The sequence below is a fragment of the Meriones unguiculatus genome, chromosome 20 (assembly GCF_030254825.1).
Source record: "Meriones unguiculatus strain TT.TT164.6M chromosome 20, Bangor_MerUng_6.1, whole genome shotgun sequence".
Taxonomy (NCBI): domain Eukaryota; kingdom Metazoa; phylum Chordata; class Mammalia; order Rodentia; family Muridae; genus Meriones; species Meriones unguiculatus.
Window position 1 is genome coordinate 24,849,489 of NC_083367.1, and position 15,308 is coordinate 24,864,796.

Here is a 15,308-nt window from a genome sequence, read left to right on the forward strand (position 1 = left end):
GCTGGTACCAGTTCCAAGGCTAGCACGGGGCAACTGTGATTAAACAGAACTGTCTGTCAGGCATCTAGACCTACTGAGGTCAACTTCCTTTTGTTGGCAATAAATCATGATCCCTGTATAGGTTCTGTTTACTCTCTTTCAGGGATCAATTTTTCCCTAGCAAATAGAATGACATGTTTTATATTTAATCCCACTTTCTAGGCATGCCATTTAATTTATGAAATGGTAGGACTTTGAAAATGGATTTAGATTATAATATTCTAGCTGGTTTAACAAAACATAAGAACTACAGTTCATCAGGGAATATAACAACATGAAAAACAGAATGAATGTGTAATAGTTATGGGGAAGTTTACTAAGACATATTTTAAAATCAATTGTTATTTCATTCACTTTATGATAGTCCAAGTATAATCTGCCATAGCACTGCAGCGAAGCCTGGCATTTCTTAAACGACTTTAGTTGAACCGACACTCGGAAATCTCTAAGCAATCATACTGAGTCCCAAGAAAGAAAGGTGCAGAAATTGTCTCGGCAGTTTCAGGGGCCAGATTCAGTTGGTAGCTCCCAAGGCCACTAAGATTGGCCTGCTGCAGACACTCACAATCCAGTCCCCAGGGGCTCTTAAAGCAGGTTCTCTGAATACTCACCCTCCACCACATAAGCATTTAATTGGCAGGGGATTGCCATAGGCAGATCATAATACCAAGTGTCCTCCTCCACCTCTGGAAAGATTATATTGCGAGACATTGTGTTGGATTCTATTCAGAGAAACACTGTCATGTGGGTCAGAAGCCCAGTAGACTGTGGCAAGAAAGCCCATTGACATTATAGAGGCTGGGGACCTCAGGCTCTTCAGGACAGTGTAGACTTTTTTAGAGTGTAAATTGTCTAATTCAATAAAAGTAGAAAATGTTTTATTGTATATTAAATAATCTGCTGTATATCAGTATGCTTAAGGGTGATATAATAATCTTTTACCGCTTAGGATCAAGTGATCAGCAGCTAGTATAGAGCATGATTATCTTTCTAGGAAACATTTAAGTGACATAATCTGGGAGCCACTGTTGCAGAAGGAGGCTACAAGACAATGGTGTTGCTAGTCGGTAGATGGCAACCTAATAGTGAGCTGGCGGGACGCAGGGAACCTTTTGGGTTATATGGAATAGCTTTTTGACTGAACATGAGCTAAAAACTTAATTATAGAAGGAAATCTTAGTGCAGACGTGATGGTCCATTGTGATGGAAGAAATTATACAATGTAGAAATGAAAATAGCACCATGTTATACAAAGTATTTGTATGTTGGGTTCCCTTAAATTTCATTTTCTTCCCTTTTGAACAAGACTGAAGTCTCTTGTTGCCAAGGCTGGCCTCAAACTCCCCTTGTAGTTAATGGTGACCTAGAACTCCTGATCCTCCTGTCTCTACCACCCAAGCACTGGGATCACTGTTCTGTGGGTGGATTAAAGGGTTTTCAGGCTTGTGCGCGTGCGTTGGAAGCTGAGGCTCCTAATTCGATGTAAGGCTTGTATTTAAGGTGAATCATCTCGCTGTGACTTTTTCCCGGGTCTGTCCAGACGCCGCCTCACTTTGTCTGTGTGGTAAGTCAGAGGACAGTATGTACTGTACCTGGACGGGACAATTTTATTATTTGCTAGAATTTTTCCTAGTGTTAGGTCATTTTGGGCAGGAATTCCTTGCCAGCTAGCAACAGAAGGAAAAGCAGAAATAATGTGTTCCACAAAGGGTGGCATTTGCAAGTTACACACGACTGTGTTATTTTAAATCAGCGAGAGCAGGGTTTGGCGGTGGCAGCCACATCTACCCTTGGAGCGTGTCGCTGGAGAGAACCAGTAGTTACAGAAGCCGCAAGCATTCTGTGCAATTAGGGTTAGGCGAAGGGATTAAGTAATCCAGCAACAGTCACAGTTACATAACAGGCAGATGCCGGCCGGGGAGGGGAGCCGTAACTGAATACTATAGCGGGAACTGCAAGTGCGGCTGCAGCCAAGGGTCACTGGCTGTTTCCATTAGGAGCTCAGTCTGTAGCCGGTTTATAACCCAGACAGTTTAATTCGGTATCCAAATCAGGAGCCTAGAGGCGCCTTTTCCTTTTTCAATGGTAGAATACATTTAGCTCGAAAGGGCTAGAGATGCCGAGTTCCTCTCGGGTTTTTAAACCAAGATTCGGGTACACAGAGCTAATTAGACATATAGGATACCATATAGTTATATGGAAGGACCAGATCTAAATTTTCCTGAGCCCCAGATTTAATGAGGAGAAGGAGGAAGAGGTGCGGGGAAGCGGCAGAGCCGGAAGAGCGGTTCCTTCGGGCTCGTTGAACTTGGTCTTATTGTACAGAGGAGCAAGAAGACTGTTAGGAGTTCTGGACTCCGCTTCAGGGACCCCTGTTGAGGCGGAGGTGACCGGGTCAGGAAGTGTTTCATATTAAGCCGCACTGAAGACACTGAGGTGCCAGGCTCACTTGCGTGGGTGTTTTGGGTTTTAACCTTTCTTTCTCCTCTTGCTTATCAGTTGTTCATTCAGTGAGTTCGTTCAGGATTCCAATGGGAAATATTGCTAAAACACTGACATGTGGCGCTCCAGCCTACTGCCTTCTCCTGGCCCTAAAATGAATCATTAACCGAACTGGAAAAGAAGAAAGGCTTTTGAAGCCAAAATCACGGCTCTATAAAACCACAACTGGTTACAAAGTGAGTTCAATCAGTCAACCAAACCACCATTTTATCACCTTAATATCTGAAGAGAAGTATTGTGCTGGGGTCCTTCTCAGTGATAAAAAACTAAGAGTTATTTGGTCAGGACTTGATAAGGTGAGAATTTTGATGCAGATGAAGTTGATGGCATTTTTGAAATATGTATTATATCCAGTTGGCAGGAACTCTTAAGTTGTATAGAGCTTTCTACTTCATGCACAGATAGTTTTCCTGAACCTCAACAACAGCAATAAAAGCATCCTGAATCAATTAGATGGTGGCTGGTTTATCTCAAAGGGGCCTGCTCTCCAGTTCTTTAAGAAAATCCCCACCCTGGATGGAAAGGAGAGTCTGTAAGAGGTTCATTACGTTCTAAAGTTCGAGACTTAGTTCTATAGGAACAGACAGCACTTCTTCCATCTAGCTCCACTTCTGCATTCCTAAATGCATTTCTTTTTTTTTTATTTTATTTTATGTTCTTTGGTATTTTGCCTGCATGTATGTCTGTGTGATGGTGTCAGATCTTGGAATTACAGACAGTTGCGAGCTGCCATGTAGGTACTGGGAATTGAACCCAGGTCCTCAGGAAGAACAGTCAGAGCTCTTAACCTCTGAGCCATCTCTCCAGCCCCCCTAAACGCATTTCTTACTAAAGGGTCTTTTCCTTGGCTGAGCTGTAATTCCCTCTGAGCACAGGGGGACTCACTCGGTCTTGGAGACAGGATTCTTGTGTGTCTCACACCTGGTTCTAAGAAGTAACGTTTTCCATGTAACGTCTTGCATTCAGTAACAGTGTACCCACTGGTAGTGTCTCGAATGGGAGCCACGCCTGTGCTGGGCACAGTACTGTATTAACTGTCCTCTCCTGCAGCATATATTGATGCAATGAATCTAGGCCAGTTCGAGATTAGAAAGAAGAATCTCAGGGGAGCCTCCGACTTTGACTTGTGTTTACGAGAATCCAGAAATGAGCTGACACACAGAAATTAGAATCTTGCGGTAGCATTTAAGGGCGAGGCAAGCAATGCTCATCTCTTGTTTCTCTCCCGCTCTCAGGCCTTCCACGTGGTACTTCTCCTCTCTGAGCTCAAATGTTGCTCCAGCATTGCATCTTGTTTTTATTTACTCTTCACAGTAAGTGTTATCCTGTAAGTTCATGACATGAACATACTGAAATTCCTACAAACCAGAAACTCCATGCTGCGGAGGCGAGTGGCGATTGGCAAGGGAAAGCATAATATGGAGAAAGTTAGTCAAACGCTGTTGTAATACCTTGGCTTCACTGGGGCATTCATTTGTTTTGCAGTTCTTGTCCAGTGTATTATAATATTATTGGAGATGACTTCATAGGTCAAGTGTCACTAAGAAACCTCATATTTTTAGTTAGCATGAAGAGATCCAAACTTGCCAGCAAGTCAATATTTATCAGGGTCATTTCCTTTAATATTTTTATTTTCTCCATAGCCTAATCCCCATTTGGGGAGTCAAAATGTTGGGTTATCCTGATTTTTGTCAGGAATGATGTGTAACTCCCACCTGACTTCTGGTCACTGAAAAGTGAGACTTTAGCTAAAATGGCTTTTCCCAGTCTCTGTGGTTGAATACATAAGAACCAGTCTGGGCACTTCTGGGATGTTTCAGTGGTGTTTGGGGCAATATTTTAAGAGTCTTCAGAGCACCATTTGAGCATTTACATTTCTGAGAAGTGCATGTCTTTAAGGCAAAACCATGTGCAAACACCCAAGTTGCATAACAATGAAAACCCAGAAGCATTCCAGGGAGTTTGACATGCAAAGGAAGAAAGCCCACTAGTCAGTCCCGAAACCACAGGAAAGGGACTTTGGGTTGAGATGAAATGAAAAACTCAGCAGAGTCCCTGCAGATCCGGATTCACACCAACCGCTGAAGACACTGGAAAAACTGTGCTTCCCAGATGACCATTATCTGTCCCTTGTCTATTCCCAAAGCATTGCCTCTCTGTCATCATGGAACCAAAAGTACATAAGAACCCCTGTGTTCACCACACTTCCAGCCTGTGTAAACTTCCACATTTTGACTTCTCACATGTATGTGGTGTCCAAATATGTCTTATGAAAGAGAAAATAAAATTGATATTATATAGCATGTTCACACATGTAATATGCATACATGAATATACTCACATGTTTATATGTGTAAGATAGATATGCCTGCTTGGATTTCTGTTAAAATATTTAGATGCATATAATCGTATATTGCATTTCACTGTTATTATTTCATAGACACGAATTATATATCTAAAACTGTAGAGTGTGTTGTGTGCAGCATAATACATTAATATGCAAATAACTGCCACTTGCATTATCTAAAATTCGCCTCTTTGCATTTTTACTTCTTATTTTGAGGCTTGAATGAGGGTTATGAGTACTTGTGTGTTGTGGGCTCATTACCCATGTACATGTATGTGGAGGCCTGGAGTTGACTTTTCCCTTGATTTTTTTTTTAATTTTAATTTAATTTTATTTTTAATTACAATTTATCTACTTCGTATCTCCCCTCTACTTCCCTCCCTCCTCCTCTCCCAATCCCTCTCTTCCTCTCCCTTCTCCACACATGCCCCTCCCCAAGTCCACTGGTAGGAGAGGGTTTCTTTTTCTTCCTTCTGATTCTAGTCTGTTAGGTCTCATCAGGAGTGGCTGCATTGTCCTCCTCTGTGGCCTGGTAAGGCTGCTCCCCCCTCAGAGGGAGGTGACCAAAGAGCAGGCCAATCAGTTCATGTCAGAAGCAGTCCCTGTTCCCATTACTATGGAACCCACCTGGACACTGAACTGCCATGGGCTACATCTGTGCAAGGGTTTTCCCTTGATTTTTGACACATTGTTTCTCACTGAACTTGAAACCTGCTCTTTCGGTGACAAAGGCTGACCAGAAAATCCAGGGATCTTCCATCTTCAGCTTCCAGTGCTGAGGTTATAAACTTTGTAGTCAGCCACACCTGCCTTGTCCGTGGGTGCCACACATCTGTACTGGCGTCCTCAGGCCTGCACAGTGCGGGCTTGACACATGGAGACACCTCCTCAGCCCTGAAAGTTACTCACCTAACTCGATCGACTTCTCAGATCAACTGCTAGATCTTCTACTCCAGCCACTCCCTTTCTCAGTCCCTCTGTGACTAAGTTCATGTTCATAGTATGGCTTTACAGTTTTCCATTTTTGTTTCTGTGTTTTTGAGACAAGGTTTCTCTGTGTAGCAGTGGCTGTCCTGGCTTTAAAGTATTCTTAATTCTGGACTGGAAGATGGTTCATGTACTATTTCCATCTGTTTCCAGGAATTCTTTCCATCACTCTCTATTACCCATTGGCACCACGGGGCACCTACATACATGCAAACAAGCAACCATCTACATCAAATCAAACACACACACACACACACACACATAAATATATATATTTCTAGAAGTACATTTTTAATTCCAAGTAACACTTTGGTCTCTGACTATTCTCTTTTCATTGCATCAGCAGACTTGGGTCTTATTGATAAAACAGTCCCTGGAATCTTATGGAATATGGTTGCTTTAAATTTATCTTTAATTAGAATTGACTTCTTTGCCCCCAGATGTCACTTCCCATCTTTGTTCTTACTAGTTATCAGCAATAGTTGGTGACACAGCCAATCAGTTACATGTTGATGATTACAAACGGGAAGTAAGAGCGAGGAACAGTGACGAGGGAGTCGTATGTGGATTTGCCACTTGCCTAAGTTCACTGCTATTACTAGACTCATCATTGATACCAAGCTGCACGGGGAGGAAGAGTCCTGGCGCAGACCTAGAGGGGCAGACACACTGAAAGTCCATGCGACCTCTTAGACACGCTGACTTCAATACTGCTCCACTTCTCAAATTTATATCCAGGAGATAATTACGGTTATGTATTAGGATTAGGTTAAAGAACATTCACTCTGATCATAAAAAAGGGATTGGTATGAAGGATTAAAAAAAAAAAAACTACGGCAATTCAAATAACAGAAAATGGTGGGTGCAGTTCTTTATGTCTTTTAAAGTTTTTTTTTAAAGATGAGTTTATTTTATTTTATGTATATGAGTGTTTTGTCTACACATATGTATATGCATTACATGCATGTCTGGTGCCAATGGAAGCCAGAAGAGGCTGTCAGATCTTCTGAAACTGGAGTTACAGACAGTTACGGATTCATATTGATTTAGTTATGAGTTCTGGAAAAGTTTTGTCATTAACTTTTAAAAGATGAGGTCTACTCTGAAGTTTCCATTCTTTGTAAACTAATAAACCAAAACTTCTGTTTGTAAACAGAAAAACCGAACGCTTCTCCTTCGGATCGCTTAAAAACTGCTCAGTGGGAAATGGAGAGATGGCTCAGCATTTAAGAACACCGGCTGCCCTTCTAGAAGACCCAGTCTCTATTCCAAGCACCTATATGGTGGCTTACACGTGTCTGTTATACGTCTCAGCAAACCTGGGACTGTTCTGTGCTGGGCACAAACATTATTCACACAAAGCACACACATGATTCACAGGCATGCATGCAGGTGAAACACCCATACACTTACAACAGCTTTTTTTTTTTTTAAGTTTAGTAATTTTAATTTCTCTCTGTTGAGTTTTTAATTAAACTATTCTTTTATTTGTATTTACTGTATATGTGCTCTTGTGTGCCAGGGACTAAGTGTATGAAGATTAGAGGATAACTTGAAGGGCCTGTTCTTTCCTTATGTGTGGGCTGCAGACATAGAACTTAGTCTGGGCAGAAACCTTTTTACTTGCTGAGCCATTTTGCCCGCCCACTTTTGTATTTGTTGTTTTGTTTTGCTTTGTTTTGATTTTTGAGACAGAGTTTCTCTGTGTAGCCCTGGCGGTCCTGGACCTCGGTTGGTAGACCAGGCTGGCCTCGAACTCACAGAGATCTGACTGCCTCTGGTGAGATTAAAGGCGTGTGCCAGCCAGCACACCTGGCCTGTTTCTGTTTTTAGGAGCATTTCATTTTCCTTACTGACACTTTGATGTGTGCTAATCTGATTATCCACTAAATTTTCAACTTTAAACTTTATAATTTCATCACTAAAAGATGTAGTTCATTAAAATCTGCCTGCCACTTTTCTTTTGTTATTAAAACAGTGTCACATAATTTTGATGTCCGTAGCCCTTTAAATCTCTGACTAGCATTTTGATGATCTGATTAACTTTCACCAGGAAAAGTAGTTTTCTTTTGGTTTGATCTCCGATCAGATAATATTTGACTGACAAAATCTATTAAGGTCCTAAGGATCTAACAGTCCCCCAGAGAAGATTAATACAATTTAAGATACTTTGTTGCTAAGAAGAAATGACAAGAAATATAAACGATGCCATGTAGCAATGACACAGACTTTTGCTAAACATATTGCATGTTGGAATTGGGTATGTTAAGTTGTGATCATACGATATCAATTACATTGCTTAACTATAAAGTAGATTCCATAGAAGGCTAACCAAGGCTCTGTAGCATTTATGATGCTACCAGTTCAAGCTTGTCAATTTTTTTTATGAAGTTATAATAACCAATGGCGTCTTGGGAAAGGCTCACCATTCTAAGAATGGTGGTTAACCACAATCTCAAAATTATAATTACAAACATATGGATATAGTTCTATGAGATGCTATCACAAAAACTCTTTTTAAAAAATGTCCTGTATTTAAGATCACAAACAAAAAGACTATGGAATATTTTAATTTTGTGGAAAGAAAATCCCTTTGTTCCTTTTTTTTTTTTTTTTTTTTTGGATAAGCTTGGGTAGAAACAGAATAAGTGAACCTCTAGTTCTAAGGAAACAAACATGCACCTGTGCCCTGGTCTTAGTCTCCTCCTGAACTCCTCTCAGACTTCTCTCTGTCCCTTAGGAACAGCTGCACTGGCTGCACGGCATAACTAAGGATTATCAAACACTTAGTTAGGTTCAATAGGCTCCGCTTCCAGCTAACTTTCCTGAGGAAGATTACATTAACGTTGTGATGGAAGCATGTTGGTATGATCCCAGCAGCCCAGTGTTTGGGAGAAAGATGCAGGAGGATGGCTACAAGCTTCAGGCCACTGTGGCCTGTGTAGGAAGTGCTGCAGCAGTTCTGCCTACAAAGGGAACACCTGTCTCAAAATAAACACACAACCTGAAACAGCAAAGGAAAAGAAAGCTTGTGCGAGAGGTCATGATCTAACTTCTTCCACAACGGGAAGTAAGCTTTCAGGATCCAGCCAAAAGGCACCAAGCTATGGCTAAGAAAACTGAGATGTGATAAATGGTGCCAGGATGGGGGCCTTGCTGTTGAGCACAGTGTCTAGGGTAGGCCAAGAGCAGCACAAGTTCTTTGGTTTGAGACTTGCCCCAGCACCCGTTCAAATCCTACACAAGCCGAGTGCCACGCACTGCTCGCCCAGAGAGGCCTGCTTACTTTTGATAACCTCTGATTACCGTTTCCTCTCGGCCTTGACTGCAGCTGATGGATGGAGAGGTCCCCCTGTCCTCAAAAGAGACAACCAGTCACGTGTACAAGGCTCCTTACAGTGATGAGCCTGTTGGCTGGAAGCCAAGACCTTGTTGAATCTCCTAGGTTGAACAGACATTAGGCTTTAGCGAATTGGACTTGGGTTGTGTTTTTATAACAGAGAAGGCAAACTAATGAGCTAAGCCATTTGAACCAGCTCAAGCAGGATTCTTGCGGCTGCTGAGTCTGAGTGGATTCCCTTTCCACAGATGTGCCGAGCTGAAAAATGGTAATGGAACCCATGATCATAATGGACCTTTGAGTTTGCATGCCAGTCCATTGATGACTCTGGAAATCAGAGGCAGCCCTGAGTCCTCCACCTTTCTCATGTGGCTGATAGACACAACCCTTGCTAACGGTGGGTTTTAAAAATTAGTAGTGAAGTTGGAGGCTTACACGTCGGAAGTCAGGTGGGGCAAGTTAGCCCCTGTGTCAAAACGAAAGATTAAAAGAACAATGTGGCTATACTCAGTGTTAGACTGTTTGCCTGGTATGCACGGGGTACAGACTGAATCCTGGTACTGAAAAAGAGAAAAGAAAACATTGCTTGCCACTAGACTTCTGGCAAAACTAAACATCTCATCCATGGAATCCCCCAAGTCTCTCTGACCAGAATCTCAGTAACTAGCAAAGTAAGATGGGCCCTACAAGCCTCCTTGCTGGGTGAGGATGATGTATTCAGAGGTATGACTGCCCTGGTTTCTGGTTTGCTGTCATAAACACTGTGATTAAAGCGACTTGGGAGGAAAGGGACTATTTGGCTTGCTCTTGCTGTTCCTCATCTAGCATTGAAGTTGGGGCAGAAGCTTAAACAGCAATGGAAGCAGATACCATGAAGCTGCTTACTGGCTTACTCGCCTGCCTAGGGAAAGAACCACCCACAGTGGGCTGGGACTTCTTATATCAATTAGCCATCAAGAAAAACCAATCTGAAAGATTCAGTTGAGAATCTCTCTTCCCAGATGTGTTAGGTTGACGTAACTGATCTAAATAGTGTCTTGACATTTGTATTTATGTTGTTTTGACCTAAGCAAAACCTTTAGTACTGTGGAGTCTAAGGACATTCACATATGTGCATGGAGTCTTAATTGCAAAGAAATGTACTGTAAAATGGCTTGGAAGTAAAGAACAATGAACTTCCTAAAAATATCTCATTTGTGAATTTGGGAAATCATTTGCAGCTTAATGCAAACCATGGCAGACAGAAGTATTATTAATAACTCTTATTTTTATACTATTTTTTGTTTTCTCAGACTTCTGTAAAGTGAAAATCAAAATGTGTTTCATCTTTTGCCTTGACCAACAACTCATATCCAAACCAGAACAGCAGTGTGCTCTCTGAAGGCCACTTTGAGGCAAATGCCTCATTCTCCTTCTTCAAGTCTTCAAATTCCTACTCTCACAAGATGGTAGGCCCTACTAAGTTCCCCAGTTCAGCTGCTGCAGCTTATACAGATTTCAATATTTGTGATTATATGGAAAGCAACCTGCTGAAAATGTCATAAAATGTAGCATGCATAAAGTTCTGTGTAGAGTTTGCTGAAAAGAAACCCAGGGGTCTGGAAGTGGCACTGGCCCCTCAGAAAGGACAGGGCACCTGGGCATCTTCAGTGAAAAAAGTCTTGCTTTCATTGTGATATATAGAGTCCCACTTAGGTTAACAGATATTATCTCTGTGGTCAAGTTCACAGAATTGTTCACTGATTTATTTTCTGTTGCTCGTTTTGTTTTGTTCCCACAGTGAAGCTGCATTTGTTCATACAAAAGGGCAATTAAAATCTTGAAACAAATGAACAGCATTTTGAAAAGCACTGACCAGAAAAAACATACAGAAGATAGCCTATATTTTCTTTGTTAGCTGGAAGAGCAACAGTGATCTCTGATGACAAACAGGAAGATGTGATCATGGAGACAAACCCAGGGTTGGTTTTAGCCTAGGAATGGAGATTAAGAATGACAAGGAAATTAAAGCCTGGTTGAAAAAAAATGTAGTTACAAAATTATATAGAAACTTCTCTGATCATATAATTAAACAAAAGCTTAGAACCATCTTGCTTCCGTTATTTATTTTCAGTTTCTTCTGAAATAAAATGATATGGCCAATAAAGAAACAACATTCTAACAAGCAGCTGTGCCTTCCACTCATGGGGTATCAGGAACTGATCTCCTCAGATTTCTTTCTGGAACAACCCCCATCACTACCATACCAGACAGACAGACAGACAGACCTCTCTACTCTCAGACTCTTTTACTGTAGTAGCACCTTGGAAGATCTAAGTGACAGCATCATCACTGTCACTGTACATGTCTTTCAGACATCCGTTTGGGAGCAGCAGATTGAACTTCATCTTTTGGGGTCTTATGAAAAGATCATTTGTTTTTATAAGGTATTTCAACTATGGGATGAAGTAAGTGTGGAACCTTTGCATCATTAGCTTGGGGTATTCCACTCATGTTAATATATGCACACACACACACACATACACACAACTCAGCTTATGTAACTCTAAAAATGAAAGAAGGTACACCTTTCTTTCTTTCTTCCTCTCATTCCTTTGTCCATTCTTTCCTTTTTATGTCTTTCATTTTATTTATTTATTTTTTTAAATAGCAGCTTTTAAAAATAGTTTTCTCATCCTTGGGGCAGTTGCTAATGGCAACAGAAGGAATGCACTGGCGTGTCATAATAATCCCCCATTAAATCTCTAGTGTTTAAATTTTAATGCTATAATTCAAGAGCTGACAAAAGCCCATTGAGTGTGTCAATGGGGAGGAAAATGGGCTGCCCATTTTCTCAGGAGTGATGCTATAGCAACATGGAATGAATTTGGGGTCAAGGAACAAGCAGTCTCCGGGTTTTGTTTGCATTTCCTGGCTAAAAGTAGAACCCAACGTTATAAATTTTGCCCAAATACATAGTTATTTTGAGAAACAGGAAGATAGCTTACCCTGTGACACCATGTTTTACAATGAAAACAGGGAGACAGGTAAAAAACCCAGAACTGGAAGGAAGACATACTGGTGAATACTCTAACACTGAAATGATTTTCTGAGTGGCCACATAAGAAACATCTACAATCCTGATGTCTTTCTTGACACCCAGCTCCTTGCCTAGACAGATGGTGTCTTAAAACATGGAGGAGTATCACAATCTGCGAGATGCCTTTCTGAACGGAGACAAAGGAGGTCTGATGGGCAGTCCCTGAGTGGGACCCCTATAGTCCATGCAAGACGCGGGCAGAGTAGGGTGGTGTTAGTTTTGTGTAAGCTCTTTATACTGGCACTTTTGTTTCTATGGAAGGATTTTTTTTCTACCAGAATAAACAAATACACCTGAATCACAATTGCCTGTTGTGCAGTAGAAAGAAAGAAAGAAAGAAAGAAAGAAAGAAAGAAAGAAAGAAAGAAAGAAGGGAAGAAAGAAAGAAAGAAAGAAAGAAGGGAAGAAAGAAAGAAAGAAAGAAAGAAAGAAAGAAAGAAAGAAAGAAAGAAAGAAAGAAAGAAAGAAAGAAAAGAACAGAAAAGAAAAGAAAACTGAATTCCAAGAAGTTTGCACTACCAACTTTTCTCTCCCCAGGCATCTGTGTTTTTACTTCTGGTTTTGGTGACAAACATTCTCATATTGAGTCAGCGCTCAGTAATATACAATAATATGTTTCGGGTGCTTAGCCAATATAGTGTTCTAGTTAAAGACCATATTTGCATGGTACCCAAAATACCAGGATGCTGGATTTTTCTAGTGCAAAGGGCAGGTGTAAACAACACAGCTCAGCAGCTCTCAGACCCGCTTCTTCCGGGGGGTCAGTCCCCTCTTCTTGGTTCTCACTGATAGGCTCCACCAAGTAAAACTCCTTATCAAGGTTTGTGTATCACCCACTGCTACAATTCATCCTAAACATAACGGCAAGTGTAGCCATCTTCCAAAAAAAATCTATGATGTCTAGAGAACCAAGCTAATATTTCTACAAATTGGCTCTGCTGTTCCAGGGAGTCCCTAATATCTAACTTCTCATCACAGTATTTGTTTATCCCTTCTTGCCATTATAGAAAGTCCGTAGACCATGCCTAGAATTTTTCATTATTCTTTCCAAAGTTCAAGCCTGGTTTAAATATTACTGTTTCCACGCAAGCTGTTCATATGACTTTTTCCAGAAAATATTTTATTATTCTCATTATTACATAACTTTATTTATTTATTCATTCAATTATTCATTTGTGTATAAATTTGTTGTCAAAGTTACAAATCAGATAAAAAGCAACATATACATGTATGAAAAATTATAAGGGTACCCACTTTTTTGTTCCTTTTGATATCACTAATAAAAAATAGAAAAATAAAATTCTATGATGGAGAATCATTTAATAATAGCAAATGAGCTAATATTTGTGCATAATTGAGGTGCTAGGAAAAGAAGAGGGTGAGAGTAGAAAAAAAATACTTAAAGAAATATAACTTGAACATTTTAGAGATTTATTTACTCCGCACTGAAAGACTCAAAGGAAATATTAAAGAGTGCAAGGATAACCCCAGACCCTTTACATCAACCTGCAGGAATCTAAAGTTCAGCAGACACAAGTGAATCAAAAGGAAGGCTGGCATATTCAATACTACCAGCAATGAGAAAGAAGGTGGAACCCTTAACAGAAATAATGAAAATGAGGAGATAGTGGAACACCCTCAAAGCAATGAAAAAATAATAATAATTAGTCAACCTCACCAAGTGTTAATCATCACGTATGCACTACTGGAAATCCTAGAGTCTTTTTTCAGCTGGGGAAGTTGAAACCGGGTAGAAATTTACTTGTCTAATACAGAGTGAGGGCAGGCCAGAGGACTCCGCTGGCAGAGGAGCTGCCTGTGGAAACCCGACGGCAGGCGTTCGCTCTGCAGACCCCAAGGTGCAAGTAGACCACCGATTCTCCAGCGCTGTTGTCTGCCTTGTACGTCCCTGACGCAGAAGGTGTGCCCGTGCGCATGCGCATTCGTCCACGCACCCACACCATAATACAATCACAATTCATAAATTATGAAGAAGACGTATGAAATTCTGTGATGATTTTTTGTGAAAGTGAATCGAAAAATCATATTAAAGGGTAAGCTTTATTTGATAAACATGAACTAAACCTCCAAAGTGAATTTGAACTTTTATTAATGTAATAAAATTGTGATTAAATGTGATTAAGAACCTTCTCCAAAGGAAGCTGCTGGACCTTCAGCTTACTTGTAGATCTTAATAGGTATTAAAGAAGAATTTATTCCAACAACTCTCATTTTGGTCTATTTTATCATTTTTTGCCCAGAGGAATTTCAGCCTAAGAGGATTTCTTGAGTTCATTATTTAGTGGGGAAAAAAAATTTTTTTTTTCTTAAGCTTGGCCAATAAAGAAAAAGATTCTGATCAATAATTTCAATGAGACTGTAATGTGGGTGAAGGTTCCCCATTTGTTGTTCAGTTAGCACTTGGCACTGGCCATTGGCATCAGCCACATCCACCCGTGTCATAACTGATGTACAAACAGAGAAATGAAAAACATAAAAGCCCATACTCCAGTAGCACCAATAACTCAAGGTGACAGTCTTCCCAAACATGGCTGACATCCATGCCAACATGCACGAAGCCAACATGCTTGATGGGAGAAGAAAGGGAAGAAGCGATGGCGGGTTCGAGTCAAGATAAAGCTGGGCTGTGTTTTATATAAACACGATCTGGGCCAAATATGGGGTGGACTAATTCCATTTCTTACCCATCCTTTCTCATAAGGTACTTCATAAAAATTCAAGAAGAAACAAGAAAAGAAACCCCGTCGTTTCTGTGTTTGTTTTTGTCAAGACTTCTAACCATTGCTGCAGGGCACACTCTGGGCAGAGTGGAGTCTGAAATGAGTGGTGTGTATCCATGATTGGCTCTCTGGAAGACAAGCTGGTGGGGACGGGGAACGTCTGGCGTGCTTAGGCAATGTGTTTTCACCCATCTTGGAGTGAACAGCATCTTAGTGTGCCCTCTCACTGCTCTGAAAAAATACCCTGGCAAAGGCAACTCAGGGGAGAGACGG

At 40.8% G+C, this 15,308-nt stretch overlaps 1 long non-coding RNA gene across 3 annotated transcripts; it reads left to right on the forward strand.

Annotated features, from left to right (window-relative positions):
* Positions 1-1,469: 1,469 nt before the first annotated feature.
* Positions 1,470-10,900, forward strand: LOC132649532 (uncharacterized). Of its 3 annotated transcripts, none has more exons than XR_009588019.1 (4): positions 1,470-1,603; positions 2,539-2,717; positions 3,777-3,854; positions 10,508-10,900. It is a non-coding gene; the product is annotated as an uncharacterized LOC132649532 (long non-coding RNA). The 3 variants fall into 3 exon arrangements; XR_009588018.1 differs by lacking the exon at positions 10,508-10,900 and adding an exon at positions 7,032-7,272; XR_009588017.1 differs by lacking the exon at positions 10,508-10,900 and having other exon boundaries at positions 3,777-3,943.
* The last annotated feature ends 4,408 nt before the right edge of the window (positions 10,901-15,308 follow it).